At 40.9% G+C, this 14,523-nt stretch overlaps 1 long non-coding RNA gene across 1 annotated transcript; it reads right to left on the bottom strand.

Moving 5' to 3' along the window:
• Positions 1 to 7,750: 7,750 nt before the first annotated feature.
• On the bottom strand, positions 7,751 to 13,278 carry LOC135568863 (uncharacterized). Its single transcript, XR_010462753.1, has 3 exons — positions 9,408 to 13,278; positions 8,111 to 8,198; positions 7,751 to 8,010 (listed from the first exon to the last, which is right to left on the bottom strand). It is a non-coding gene; the product is annotated as an uncharacterized LOC135568863 (long non-coding RNA).
• Between the last annotated feature and the right edge of the window lie 1,245 nt (positions 13,279 to 14,523).

Raw genomic sequence — 14,523 nt, 5'->3', positions numbered from 1 at the left:
TGTATGCTTTCAATTTATCCCCAGATGATGACACCTCAGGAAATCTTTCTGTGGTGTCCCAAGGTAACCTCAGGCTGGAAATGCGTTTCCGTACACCTTTAGCCTGTACGGTTAGCATGATTGTTTATGCCTGCTCTGATTCAATCTTGGAGGTGAATAGCCGAAGACAGGTTTTAGTAGATTATTATTAAGGATCGTTGAGCAAAAGACATGAATACCCAAGAGTTGGAAGGGCTGATGAGCCGACTGATTGGAAAACATTTTTGCGGAGTGTTGGCTTGTGATGAATTACCTATGGAGAAATGGAAGGTGCGGCCTGCAATGTTTATTGTCAATACCCATCCTAAAAACATGCCGGGTGGACATTGGCTAGCTGTGACCTTAGAAGAGGAAGGAGGAAGAAAAATCTCAACTTTTTTTGATTCCTATGGTTTCCCACCCGGTTTTTCACATTTCCCCAAATCTATTAAAGAATTTCTGACCAAAAATGGCTCAAAGATATACTACAATATCAAACAGGTGCAAGATACCCTTTCAACGACATGCGGTCAACACTGTGTATTCTACCTATGCCAAAGAGCCCGGGGGAGTTTCTTTTGAAGATGTTATGTCTCTTTATAAGGATGATTTAAGAAGTAATGATAAAGTTGTAGCTTGTTTTGTTAGAAAATATCAAAAGTGTTCAAATGTGTATCCTCTAAGAACGTGTAATCAAGGCGTATGCTCACGCCAAATGTTTCAAGAATGCCACAAATGTTAAATTGCTTATTTTTCAAATAAAATTTATTGAATTTAATCATAGTCATTCAAAAGTCATTCAAAAGGCTAACCACCCAGAGAGATCGGGATTAGGGAAAGGTCCAGAGGCGTTCAGGGGGTAAATGGGTTATCATCATTCATTTCATAAGGATGCGAGGGTTTTGAGGCATCTTTAGGGGGTGCTGTATCTCGGTGACGGTTTGTGTTTTAAAGAGTGAATCTGTTGCCGAATCTTATAGTTGGGTACACCCGAGAGGGGTATGTTGAGGATGGCCAGGGCCTTAAGAAACTGAAGCCACCCTGGAGGTCTTCGGTCATCAGCCACCTTGTGGGCAGATGTGGTACTTTTAAGCAAGTCAAGTATATGTGAACCCTTGACAACAGCCCCCTGAAGGATAAACTCTCCTTTGTCATTCCAAGTAGCTGCCCCATTTGAGTCTTTTAGCTTGTTCATAATGTAGCCAACATTTTTCCTGTTACGTGCCGGAACATGGGTTAACAATTCATGCATAACTTTATCTTCAACAGGCATTTGATCTTCAGATGGTAAGCTCGCAGGTACAGGCCTTACAGGGGCGTGGCTCTCGCGAGGCTCGTCATCTTTTAAAGGGTCCTGTAGGGAAATAGTTAAATGGCCTGTCTCTCTCTCCCCTTGTTTCACCAAGGACAAATACCTTTGCAAGAGGTTTGTGTATTTTTGGACCTTATCATAGGGGTTCAATCCTTTTTGATTCAAAATATCCTTCATGGCCGTATCCAAATCATTTTCCGCTGTTTGTCTGATATTTTCGGGGGCCCCTGCATTTGTTTTTTTAAGTCTATCCAACTCTTGTTGTGGCACCAGATACATTTTATTGGCCATCACCCTATGTGTTCAACCACCACGTCGGGCTGCAATAAGGCTGGTGATGAAGGGCACGGCTATACTTAGTAAAGGTAGAATAAAACCGCCCGACTGTTGTATGCTATGTCGTTTCTTTTGAAGACTGACCCTTTTATTGGCAAAGAGCTTGATCGAGGTCTTTTGTCTCTTTAATTTTTTTCAATTGTGTCAGGGTGAGTGGAATGCGTCCTTTGAGAAGATTCAAAGCAATCTCACATAGGGATAATATGAGATCTGAAGAACAGTGACCCAAGATGGCCTTCCGTTCATTAGATGTAGCCCCAACTAGGCTTCTCAAGAGGGGCAAGTTTCTTTTTAAACGCAGAGACATAGCGGCTACTTTTTTTTAGGAATGTACACAGCCGGCCACTCCCACGGGAACAGACCGGTTCGTAGCCTCAGGTGTTCTGGAGTATTTGCTTTTAAATCCACGATTAAATAAGAAAATGGCGCTTGGGTTGCGTCCTCGTAGCTCTCCATAAAGTAGGATTTGCTTCCCGGGTACATCTGCTGAGCTAGAGTGTTAATTTGTAGTTTGTCTCTAGGATTTTTGAACAAAACCATGTAATTGGCGTTCAAACTGATGGTGCGGCTATTTTTACCTTGGTGAAACACATTCTGCACCAAGTAAAGCACGGACAGGTTTCTATGATGAGTATATTGGGTAAACGCTCGGGCAATTTCGGGATGTTCGCTACCTGCAAATAGCATATCGTCCAAAACCAACAGATTGTTTTTATGAGGAGGTAAAGTTCATCATCAGACAGGGTATCAGGTATTCCTTCAACAAACTTGATTTTTATTGTCTTCAACAATTCATCATACAGAGGTTGATAACATGAATAACACCACACAACATTATCAGGCTTTTGAGATAACACATGTTCAGAATTCTCTAAAATACTTTTTACAAAACAAGTTTTACCACTATTCGAAGGCCCTGCGATTAAGGCCGAAAATGGTAGTTGCAACCGGGGGTCAAAACCTTCTACAGCAGTCATTATATCTTAAGCTTTAAGACCCCTGTAGCTTGTAGCATAAGTCAACAACCAAAGGGGTAATGTGGTCCAGTCAGGCAAAAGCAGTCTCTTGTCATAGACAACCCTGAATCTTTTAGTAAGTGGGGCCTTCCTCAGATGGAAGCCCTTTATTATACACAACAATCTTTTTGTAGGAGCTCAAAATCTCAAAGTCACTATTCCTGTCATTTAGGAACCACCCCTCAAACAAACGTGTGATTGATTCCTAGTTTTTACACGAGGTGTATTTTTTTCATCGTTTTGAGTCACGCCTGACACACTGCGGCCTGTAGCATAAGTCAGTAGCCATAGGGCAATGTAGTCCCGTCAGGCAAAGCACTCTCTTGTCATAGACAACCCTGAATCTTTTAATGAGTGGGGCATTCCTCAGATGGAAGCCCTTTTTATCCCTAACAATCTTTTTGTAGGAGCTCAAAATCTCCAAGTCACTATTCCTGTCATTTAGGAACCCCTCGACCAAGCGTGTGATTGATTCCAAGTTTACACGCTGGGCATTTTCATAGTTTTGAGTCACTCCTGTGGCTTTCAATACCACGTGATTCTTTAGCGTTCTAAAAGCATAGCTTTTGGGCCCACAGGATGACCATTCTGTGATATGGTCACCCTCTGCGAGTTCGCTCGTTAAGCCACCCAGATAGTTGCTGAGTGGGGGCTCCAATCCCCTGGTTTGCTTACATAGACCACAGAGTCTGTGTCGTGGTAAAGTACCCGCCTCTGAAGCTGCTCCATGAGCTTGTACAGTTCAAGTCGGCCATAGGCCGTGGTAAATGCTGCAAGAAACACATTTACATTACCCGGGGTAGAACCCACTTCTTGTTACGTCGCCATTGCACCAAGGCAATGTCTTGACTCAAGAATGAAAAATGTGAAATTTCGTATTGGTCCGAAAAAATGAATTCCAAAATTCTTCAGGGTCTTTAATAATCGACGTTGTCAACATATTACACCTCTGCGCTAATTTGCCCCAAAGCGAATTTAGGTACAATTTCGACACATTTCGTTTGGTTTTGTTGACCTCTATTCTGTCAGGGTCAAGAAGGATGCCTTCTCTGTCATGATAGTCTTGAATGTACCTGTCTTTACTTTCTTGATCTGTGACCGATGCAGGATAGCCTGAAGCCATTTGCTTACATCTCAAGAAGGTCTTGATGTACTCTTTAAAAAGAGTGTCTGATTTCTTTGGAAAGTTCCATACTTCAAAGATTTTGGCCACACGATACCCCATCTCTAAAGCCTTAGAGAATTCAGCTGTGACCCATACACCTGTCAGTGCTCTTTCTTGATCGGTGTGATCACATGGGGTTTGTTGTATGTTTTCACTGCAGGTGCGACAAAGGGGAAAGAAAAGTTTTCCTTGAGGGCCCCTGTAAGGCAACACAGGTATAAACAAACCCCTTGGAGGGTAGACTGTTGCTTTGATCAGACCAAAATAGTTTTGAGGTAAGTCAAAATCACGATGAATAATTTCAGGATGACCTATAGGATAGCATGAGGAACTCATTACATGCGGATAAAGGGATGTAAAATCCACATAGCCTATTGTCTCGTCGGGTTGCGCTACATACCTCAATGTCAAAGCATTGGTACGGCCGCCATACAAGGCCTGTCTTGGCTCCAGAGGTTCTGGGATGTCAAAGCTGGAAAGGAATGCTTGAACATGAGGATCAGACTTTTTGAGGGCTGTCCATTCGTGCTCCCACAAAACAACCACTTTTAGACCGTAAGTAGCCTGTAACGAATCAACTTTGTCTTGAAACTCTTCGTACATTTCCCCAAAGTCTTTTGGGTTAGGACACATATGTTCTGGGGCACAAAGCAAGATTTGCAACCATGGAAGAAACAACCGTTGTACTCATACACGGTCTCAACCCCGTCAATCTTGGTGTAGCCATCTACACGGTAAGAGCCAAACGCCTTCTCCCCTCGATTCAAAGCATGTTGAATAAAAATGTCTTTATCCTGGGCCATATACTCTAGCCATTGAATGGACCCACTAGAGTAGGCCTTGAACTGGCGTCGGTAGTTGTCAGGCGAGGGATCGCTATAAAGGATGTCGGCATATAGTGTGTACGGTATGTTTTCATGCATGCCGATGCAATCGTTGTACAACTCCAAGGGTCAATACCTGCATCTTTGATTACCTCTTCTCTGAATCTGAGGCATCCTTCACGAAGTATAACCACATCATTGTCACAGTATGATTCCATCTCTTTATGGAAATCAAAGGTGCCATGTCTTACTGTCTCATACCAAGTCATGAATCTCTCTCGCTCTTTGGGAGACATTTGATCACACCCATACATTTCTGGGCTGGGATATGATCCTATATAGTGTAGATTCTCCTCAGATGTGAAGAAGTGGGGGAACCAGCCTTTCACAGAGTTTTCAAAACCCAAGGCCTCTGGCATTTGAGCCAATCTCATGGGTAAGAAGCTTAAACTGTCAATGTATCTCTGGTTGAAGGCGGGATCTACAAAACACAGGATTTTACTCCCCTTGCGCTAGGACCCTCGGCGCTATGCCTTGCTTTATCAAGGGGTTCAGAAGAAGGTACGAGTCGTAGGCTCTAGCATTGTGCGCTATGAACGTAAAGTTTCGGTACTGTGGTTTTCTAAAATGTTTTAGAAAGAGTAGTGCACAATTGGATCCTTCTGCAGACCACTTTTCCCCGTGAATGTCATGGTAGATACAAAAATAGGCAAATGATCCCCGATTGTTGATTTGTCTCAAAATCATAGAACACATATTTCTCTGAAGGTTCATCTTCAGCCAAGGGCTGAATATAATACTCGTGTGGCACTTCTTGAACCACTTCAGCATTTCTGCTTTTCAGACCCCCTTTACAGATTGGACACTGTAGGATTCCACAAACATGTGGTTTAGGGCTATCTATTTTAAGGCTGTAATTGCAATGACATTTTGGGCATTTCTTGTTAATGGCACAAATGCTTACAGATTTACAGGCCTTAGGGTGCCATGTTTCAATTTTGTGTTTATCGTAACAGTAGGTCGAACGACATGTGCGATGGCAATCCTCACATGGTGTCAAGTTTAGGGTCTGCATAGGGCACTCGGCATCCTGACATACAGAACAGTTATAACGGCACGAGTGCCCCCTTTCGGCTGTAGCCGGTATGGCAGGATCTACACACATAGGTTGCCCCTAGGAACGCCGTGACGTTTGTAACGGCATAGTAATGTTCGTTTTGCACATAAAAGTACAGAATCTGGGGGTGCGGTTGGGGGTGTTTTGGAACTTCAAGAGAGCTGCATTAGCTCTACTGTGGTACAAAACCACAATCTTGATATTCAGAAGGTTTTCAAATTTGACAATGTCTGAGAATGCCACGCCTTCATGGATCCCGAGACCCACCGCCGTTTGGATCTCTCTAGCCTTTTGCAATGCCGTCAGATCAGTACATCCGGGGTTAAGTAAATGCGCTAGGCCTATTGCAAAACATAGCTTATTATCGGGATTGTGAACGTTTATGAGGTAGGCCCTTTTATTGCTTATGATTTCTGACTGCATTAGGCTATCAAGCTTCCTTCTCTGCCCACCGCCCCCCTGTGGTTGACGTATTATTTGCACTACAAGCTCTAGGGTTCGATCGGCTATGATGGCTAAATTTGACTGAACAAGGCGTTCTACCAGCGCTGTAAATTGTTCAAGATCTGCTTCGCCATTGGGTAAAATAAGAGATACTGAATTATGCAGGCTATCTCCACATATTTCCAACTGTAAGACATCACGAGGTTCACCATAATCTCTTGCTGTTTCTAATAGGTCATTCAGAGTGTCCATTATCATCATGTAAAATACAGCATAGTCAAGATTCTGATTCACACATAGGAAATTGAAAAACTGTCGAATCTCTGTATTGTTGAATTTATTCCTGTACACAACCCTGACACGTCTATCATGAACATCTGCTGCCAGATTTATTAGATAATTGTCCAATTCCCCAAAAACATCTTGTGGCGTTTCAGACTCTACGGACCTAGGCGTTACGGGTTGTTCTACCGCTGTCGGGGTTGTCGGGGCCGAAATTGTCTGACTCTCGTTCATACGATTAATTAAGGTTATGAGGGGTTCGGGAATCTGGGATAACATGTTTTCCTCAACCCCCCCTGACTGGTTCATACGATTAATCATTTCTAAGAGTTCGGCTGGAATCTGTGTTAATATGCTTTCATCTAACGTTCCTGAATCGTTCATACGTCTTATAACTTCTAGGAGTTCGTCTGGAATCTGGGATAAGAGGCTTTCAACTGTCTCCCCGTGTTGCGTTAGTTCTGCCATTTTTGGATAATTAAGAGTGTTCGTTTTTTTTTCTTTCTGTAATGGTTGGTGTTACCTGTATGATTTTAGCGTCTGTATTTGCGTTTTTTTAATGGGGTTGCTGTTTAACATGCGTGGAATTGTTCTATGCCAGAATAACATATCGTCTCTGTACTGTCTCTCAATTAAATCCCCCAGTCGTTTGTATAGCAAAACATTCCTCGATTTCAAAGCCCTGGAAAATAATGTGAAAAACCTTTCTTGTTCGGCTGCAGGTATTGAGGCCGTAGAATTGACTGGGTCTATAAGGTTGGCCGCATCACAGAATAGCTGGTCATCAACATCTGACATGTCATTAAAAACAGGTCTCTTGGGTGTTTCATTCGGAATGCTCGGGCGCCGGAATCCCCAGCTCTAGATTTATGTGGTCGTCTGTGCCGTTTTTCGCCGGTGCGGAGTCTGAATGAAAATAATACATACATAATTACGTTATTAGATATAAAAATATATATGTTAGCTACATACAAATGTCAAATACCTTTCCGTTATAATAATATATATTAACAGTACATAGTTAAAATACCTCGGCTTTTTTGGCGCTTGTTGTGACGAATCGCCGAAACCGGGGGTGTGTGACTTTTCCCTCTAGCGTTCCAGATTCTGCTGGGTCTGTCTCCGGGCAGTCAGAAAAAACATTATTTGTCCTTGTTTTAACATAGGCTATCAACAGATCTATAACTAATAAAAAGGCTGATAACTAATAACAAAACTGTATAATGGTCCCATACCTTGTCCCTGGAGCGCCGGCTCGTGAAGCAGCAAGTTCCCGGCCCAACAGTAGTTTTCGGGTGGGCTTGATTCTGAGCAGTGTACTTGGGCCACAGTTGATCGTTGCCTGTTGGGGTCTGGAATATGTCGGGAGAGGGTCGATGTTCCCTGGATTCGCGGTGAGTTTGAAAAAGCGCTCGTACAGAACGGTAGAATTGCATCAAAGTCCTGCGTGTCAGCTGTCCATAACGCATCCTTTATCATAAAGGGCTGTATGTCGGCTGTAAATACATAAAATAGTTTTAAAAAATAGTACAACCTATCTTTAAAATGTTTATATATAAATATTTCTTGGGTATGTGTTTAATTATAAGGACTTACAACGAAAAAAGGCCGTTGGTGATTGTCTGCCAGACTTTTGCTCCTGCGAACCCCCATCATGTTCCAGATCAGGTAAATCGCGTAAAAGCTGCGTAAATGTTGGGGATCCTAGATTCCATTAGACAATGTTAACAGTTATACGCTATATCTACACTTTTTTTAAAGTATTGTAAAATTGTAGATTTTGTAGATATACACCTATATTGGGCTTTTGGCCTGAAATACCCAAATAACTAGGGTTTAATATTCCAATAATATTCAAACAAATCTTAAAATGTGTTTTTTTTCATTTACTCACCTCCAGAAATATCCATTATGCGAGATTCCCTTATTCCGAATATTATTATTATTATTTTAATCTGTCCGTGCAGCTCAATATTTGGGCCTTTATGTTTGCGCTAAAGCAATGCTGACAACGTTAAAAAATAGTTCTGTCCCTAACTATCTAAAAGTTCGGAATGAGTTTTTTTGAGAGATGTATGCTACACCCCAACCCGTGTATGTCTGGTTTAGAGAACACAGGCTGTGAATTCAAACAACAGGAGGGGATGTCGTGACATTCGGTCTGCAAACGGGGTGTGTGGGGGCCGCAGATTAGAGATATCTATGTTTAACCCCCGCTGTTCGGCTGATATCTCGACATGCCTTATGCATGATAGTGCACACCTTGGTTTCAAACGGTTCTCTACAGATAAGAGTTCTGGGACCCCCCAACCTTAGGATTTATGTTACACACACAACCAACCACACACACACACACACACACACACACACACACACACACACACACACACGCCTGTTGCTCCGCCTCAAGACCCCTCCCCACACACACACAAACACTCTGATTCTATTTTACTTCGCGACAGAGCTGGAAGACGTTGTTAAATAGGGTTTTCCTATAGTTAAAGGGTGAGATACCGTTTTTAAACATTCCTTTTATTGAATTCCAAAATATTTCGTACAACCTTTAATAAGACATGTTTGAATGAAGTAACCCATTTGAATAATATTTAAACATGCAGCACACGTGTTTTATGTAAAAATAAAAAAAACCTTGGATGCAGGTCTTTGTACATTATTACAAACTTTAATAAAACGTAATGTTCATAACATACCCAATGTAGGAATAGACTATAAAATAATACATGTTTTTTTTCAGATCTTACAGTTGTCTGCGCCAGACCCTAGCTTGAGAGAAAAGAGCGCTTAGTTAAATGGGGGGGTATACATTTTCAAAAATTAACACCTACATTTTAACACACGTTATAATTCAACATTTATTTTAACTATTTCTTACAGATATATGGGGTCCTGTTAGCCCTGAACATTATCCGTTTCCAATTCCCCATCACAAAGTCTTTTCCGCGCTCCGTCGAAGCTCTGTCCACTTTCCTGCCAGGGAAAGATCCGCCTTCGAACTTGTTGTTGTTCCGGGGTATGTCTCAACGATAACCTAGGCCATCGCCGTAATTGTTCACGATTTTCGAAAAGACTGTCCAGCTTATTCATCAGGGTTCGGAAAATGTGGTAATCGCGCCATTTAAAACTGAACATTATTTGAAAAAAATTTACATCCTTGCATGCTTTGGAGGATACATATGGAATGACCGTTTTCGTAGCATTTGACCTGACAAATTGTTCACATGCTAAAATTGTCACTCTGGAGTCCGGGGTATACCCCATGGATGTGACTCTCAGGGCCATTAGATCCTGACGTCCACAGACTTGTTCTTCCAACGCATATCCTGGCAGCCTTGAAGCACTCATGGCACGTTCCATTTGACACAAAGCTAGCCTTATTTTAAGCCATTCTCGCATCCTTAGCGCTAGAGAAAAAGGCTCGGGTTCTGCACGATAAAAGGGTTGGGACACGCTGTCTGTGAATATCTTAACCGTAGATTCCTCCGGGTTGAATATGTACGAAATATGGCCCTTGCTTGTACACAGAAATCCGTTAAAACATTCGGGAGCCTCTACCAAAATATCCTCCAAGCTTTTGGCGTTGGGTTCGTGACATGAGCTACAGAGCACTCCGAGAATTCCCCTTGTAGACATATTTTTAGATGCTTAATATTCAGGTCTTAAAAAATGGCTTGTTCTGGACATTTATAATGCTGAGGCCCCAGCGCTATCTATACCCCCAGACATTCCTGCTTCATAGATAACAACCATAAGGGAGATAAAACTGGGGGGGGGGCATGGGCCCCAAAAGTTCAAACACCCTCTAACACATGACCACACGAACAGGGGGGGGGCGGGGCGGGGGCACATATTCAGTACATGTCATCAGGTCATAAGGTCAGCAATCAATCAATTTTGACACATGCCGTATCCTATTACTCTCTCTCCCACTCCAATAACCTATTTGGAGTAACTGTTATCCCTTGTTTACATATATTTCCATTTTATATGTAGAATGAACAAAGCACATTTTGTATTTACCCAAAGACCATAACCCCAGGGAACTGATATTTTCTCCTATAACCCCATGTTAAATAAAAATAAACCTATTTGAATAACTAGTCAATTCAAGATTACAACTCTTCATCTTTTTCCCAAGGAAATAATGGAATTTCAAAGTGATGGTACATTTTGAATAGAGACTGGTGTTTCTCAATCATTTTACAATTAAATCCCACCTGTTCCAACCATTTCTAGTGAAGTTGATCAGTCTTCACGGGAAATTCTTAGGGTTCAGGGCATTTGACACCATTATAATGTTTTCACTCTCTTTTCTTTAGAACAGCTTAAATACATTTTCAAAAACATTTCCATCCTTCTGCATACCCAATTTGAAACTGAACTGAAAAAACCCTTCCAAAGGAAATCCACTATCTCATATAGGCCAAGAACACACATAAGCTGGCCTCACTTATCCGGAACTCCAGTTATAGCCTTAACCAGATACTAAGACTTTTAAAGTGACCGAATATCTCTAACTGCTTTCCTCAGTACCAAAGTCTCCAATGACATTTTGACCAGAGAAAATGTAACCCTTTTTTTTTCCTGGAAAATAAATGTACATTTCGTTAACATTCACCATGCCACCCTCTAAATCAGCAAGCCAACAGTACCACACATACTAAAATCCCCTCACTTTTCCTGAGCATGCGACAGAAGCTCCAGCCATGCACAGAACGCACAATTCCTCCCTGCTCGGCCATCTGTATCCTACCCTTAGAAATTGAAAACACCCATACACTACAATTTGCTTTTCTTCTAAATTTTTCATATACGTTTATTTTCCGTATTTTGACGCTAATAACAACTTCTCCACACATTTTATCAACACTGAAACCGCCGTTTCAATGCAAAACAACTCACAAGTGGGGCTATTTTGTAAATTACATCGGTACCTTACTAGAAGTTAGGTAAAACGTGATCTAGTACGTATTTCATCACATATGATGTACTCTCTATGAACCACTTATTGATCAATCAGAGACTATACACCGCTTGGTGAAAATTCCATTCGTACTAACCTTAGAACGATTAGCTGTTGCTCTTTTGATAAGGGTGTAAATTCCTGTATAGCAGCATTCTCTGCTACCGCACTAAGTTCTTACACTCATTTTCCCCCACACTAGTTAGCCCTGATCTACAACTTCTTACGCTTCCCCCATTGTAATGTATTTCTGATGATAGAATGTTAATTAACATTAAAACGCTGGTAAGTTAAGCTTTTTGTTATGGTTTTATGTGATTGTTCCAATTCATTATTTTATTTATCCTGTTTACCGGGTAATGTTGCCCTACATTATACGGGTTGCTCCTTCATATTCAAATTGAATTGGTAGAATTAACGTGCGCGTCTTTCAGCGTCTCTATGGCTTTATTAAATTTCGCTATCTCTATATTCCAGGGAGAAACAGTCCGTTTGTTTCCATGCCACTATTTATTTTCCCTAAACACTCCCATCGCATTATACACTTTATTTACTATTTTCCAAGGTAGATCTACCCTACTTTCTCAAATAATAATTTATTAGTCACATCACTTAATACCTCCTATTAAAACCTATTCTATAATGTCTACAACTGTATTACTGAATTCTACAGAAGCCTTAATGTCTTATTCTAGTACAGCACCTCAAATATCACTGTGTTTTTATCTTTGCTTATACTATTACTTTAACTTTATTCAGTGTATTAAATCCTATTTCATATAATTTTCCTTCTAATTCAGCTTATTTATAATGTCTGCACTTTCTTATCTCTTTATTTATCCGCTTGCTATATTCTCTCTTAGCCTATTTTACTGTTTAATTCCTGAGGCTATTTTTAAATTGCAGCCTCCTATTTCGTTTACGGGGCTCGTGATATTTTTTTAAAATATGTGTTCTAGACTTCTATTTTCATGCAGTTTTCTCACTTTATTCTAGACCGCCTAGATTTATTTTAACCAGTATATTTTAGTTTATCTGTATATTTTTAAGTTATTTCTTCCTACTTCGCATCCGTTATATACTATCCATGCCTTGTTTAATACCTCTTTTTGACACCTATTGTAACTTTTACAATGGTCTTTTAACTCATTATCCAGTCAATGTTTTATCCTTATGTATAACTTATCTTGCCCAATATTTATCGATTTCGTTCCTCTTCCCAGTGAGAGTTAAATGCGCTCTCTTTCTCAAATTACACTGTTAACTGTTAGAGAGGCCTGCGCATTCCCAGTTGGTCACAGACACACAGCCTGTTCTTCCTCTTCTTTCTAATCTGCTCATTCATCACAAAGAATTGTCATTCATTCGTTTATTTTCATTCATTCAATTTCTTTATTCACATTCGTTTCACATACACCCTTCGTTTTTACCTAAAAACGACCTATAGTTTCTTACCTAACTTAATTCTCTCCCTCTACATAAGCTGGTATTATCCTATAGGATTTTTCACGAATACCCTTCGTTTTTACCTAAAAACGACCTATAATTTCTTTATTGACTTAATTCACTTCCTCAACATAAATCTAGATTATAGGATTTCTTTTTGCAGTTGAACGTCGCACAATCAGGCCAGCATTCTTCCTTTTTTCTACATATTCACCCGTACAGTCCTTCTTTGAAGCGGTAACCGTGAATATTTCCCTATCTACTTATCAATAAAGTAGCCTACCCATTCAGTCCTTCAGCTAAATATTTTGAAGCGGTATCGCAGGATTTCTATAACTACTTATTTTATTCAAACCTTATAAGCAGGTAGCTGTAGCCCTGCACCCAACCCCAGCCCCAACATGCCGAATAACACACCAGCAAAGTTCACAGCCCCGCCTACTTATTCACTAGACATGCATGCACATTCGTATTTGCTATACAATTCCCAAGATTACACACACATGCAAATTCATTGAATTTCAAAAAGTTATTTCGTTTCTATAGTTTTTAGGAAATTTGAGAGAGAGACCTACTTGACGTTCCTCTTGCTGAGGCAGGATCTCTGAAGCGATCTACGCAAACATTTCACTGTTGTAAGTACTTTGCTTACCTTTTAATAGCTGGGTGGCCACCCTTGTTTGCCTAGATTGTCCAAAGACCCCGCCGTCAGCCAGGACGCCTCGGCCCCTGTCACTCCTGGAAAAGCTCGCCAAATATGTGGTAGAAAATCGGTTCAAATATGACACAATCAAGAACTTTGTGAAAATCAATAGGCTTTTAATAAGAAGGTATCGCAAGCCGGAGTGGTCCGCGGAACACACCCCTTTTCCAGAGCCCTGGCTCCAGTATTTATCCACATATTGCATATGAGCCCATCCCACATGCAAATTAAGTTACATTCCAATACGTGCATCCTGCTTCTTCAGCTCAATAACGCCCATACCTGCTTTCCGTCAGATTATAATGATGACAAGACCCTTGCTTTGTTCCTGCACTTAGCTAAATGCATTCTTTTGTTTGTGTATTATCTAGGATCAGCAGACTATGTGTTTCCTCAGTTTCTAGCATGTCCAGCTATACTAAAAATACTATACAATCCTCTATTTTACAGCCCTATGCTTTGGCTCTGCACTTAGCTCAATATGTTCCTTTGTATGTGTATCTTTATCTCAGAGCAACAGACTATGTGTCTCCTCTGTCATTCCTTCTGCATCTCTACGTCCTAAAAATATGCGAACTATGTCTATTGGTCATCAGTTAGTCATTTGACTAACCCCCTCCTTTGTATATCCCTCTGGCCTTGGTATGTCCAGCTATCCTGGCACCTATGTGTCACCTTCCCTTCATGTAGTCTGTTTTTAGTGTTCAGCTATTCTATACATCTTATGCATTTGTCTATGTGTTATATTTGCTCCCACAACAGCACAAGGAACTTTGATCGTAATAAATTCAGCATCAAATGCTTACTAGAAAGCAGTGTTAATGATGAAATAATGCAAGAGCACACCCTAGTGGACAAAAAGCTTGCAGCACCTGGTAT

Source organism: Oncorhynchus nerka, linkage group LG3 (genome assembly GCF_034236695.1).
Source record: "Oncorhynchus nerka isolate Pitt River linkage group LG3, Oner_Uvic_2.0, whole genome shotgun sequence".
Classification (NCBI taxonomy): domain Eukaryota; kingdom Metazoa; phylum Chordata; class Actinopteri; order Salmoniformes; family Salmonidae; genus Oncorhynchus; species Oncorhynchus nerka.
The sequence above is the reverse complement of the archived record's forward strand: the minus strand, read 5'-3'. Positions and strand labels throughout refer to the sequence as shown.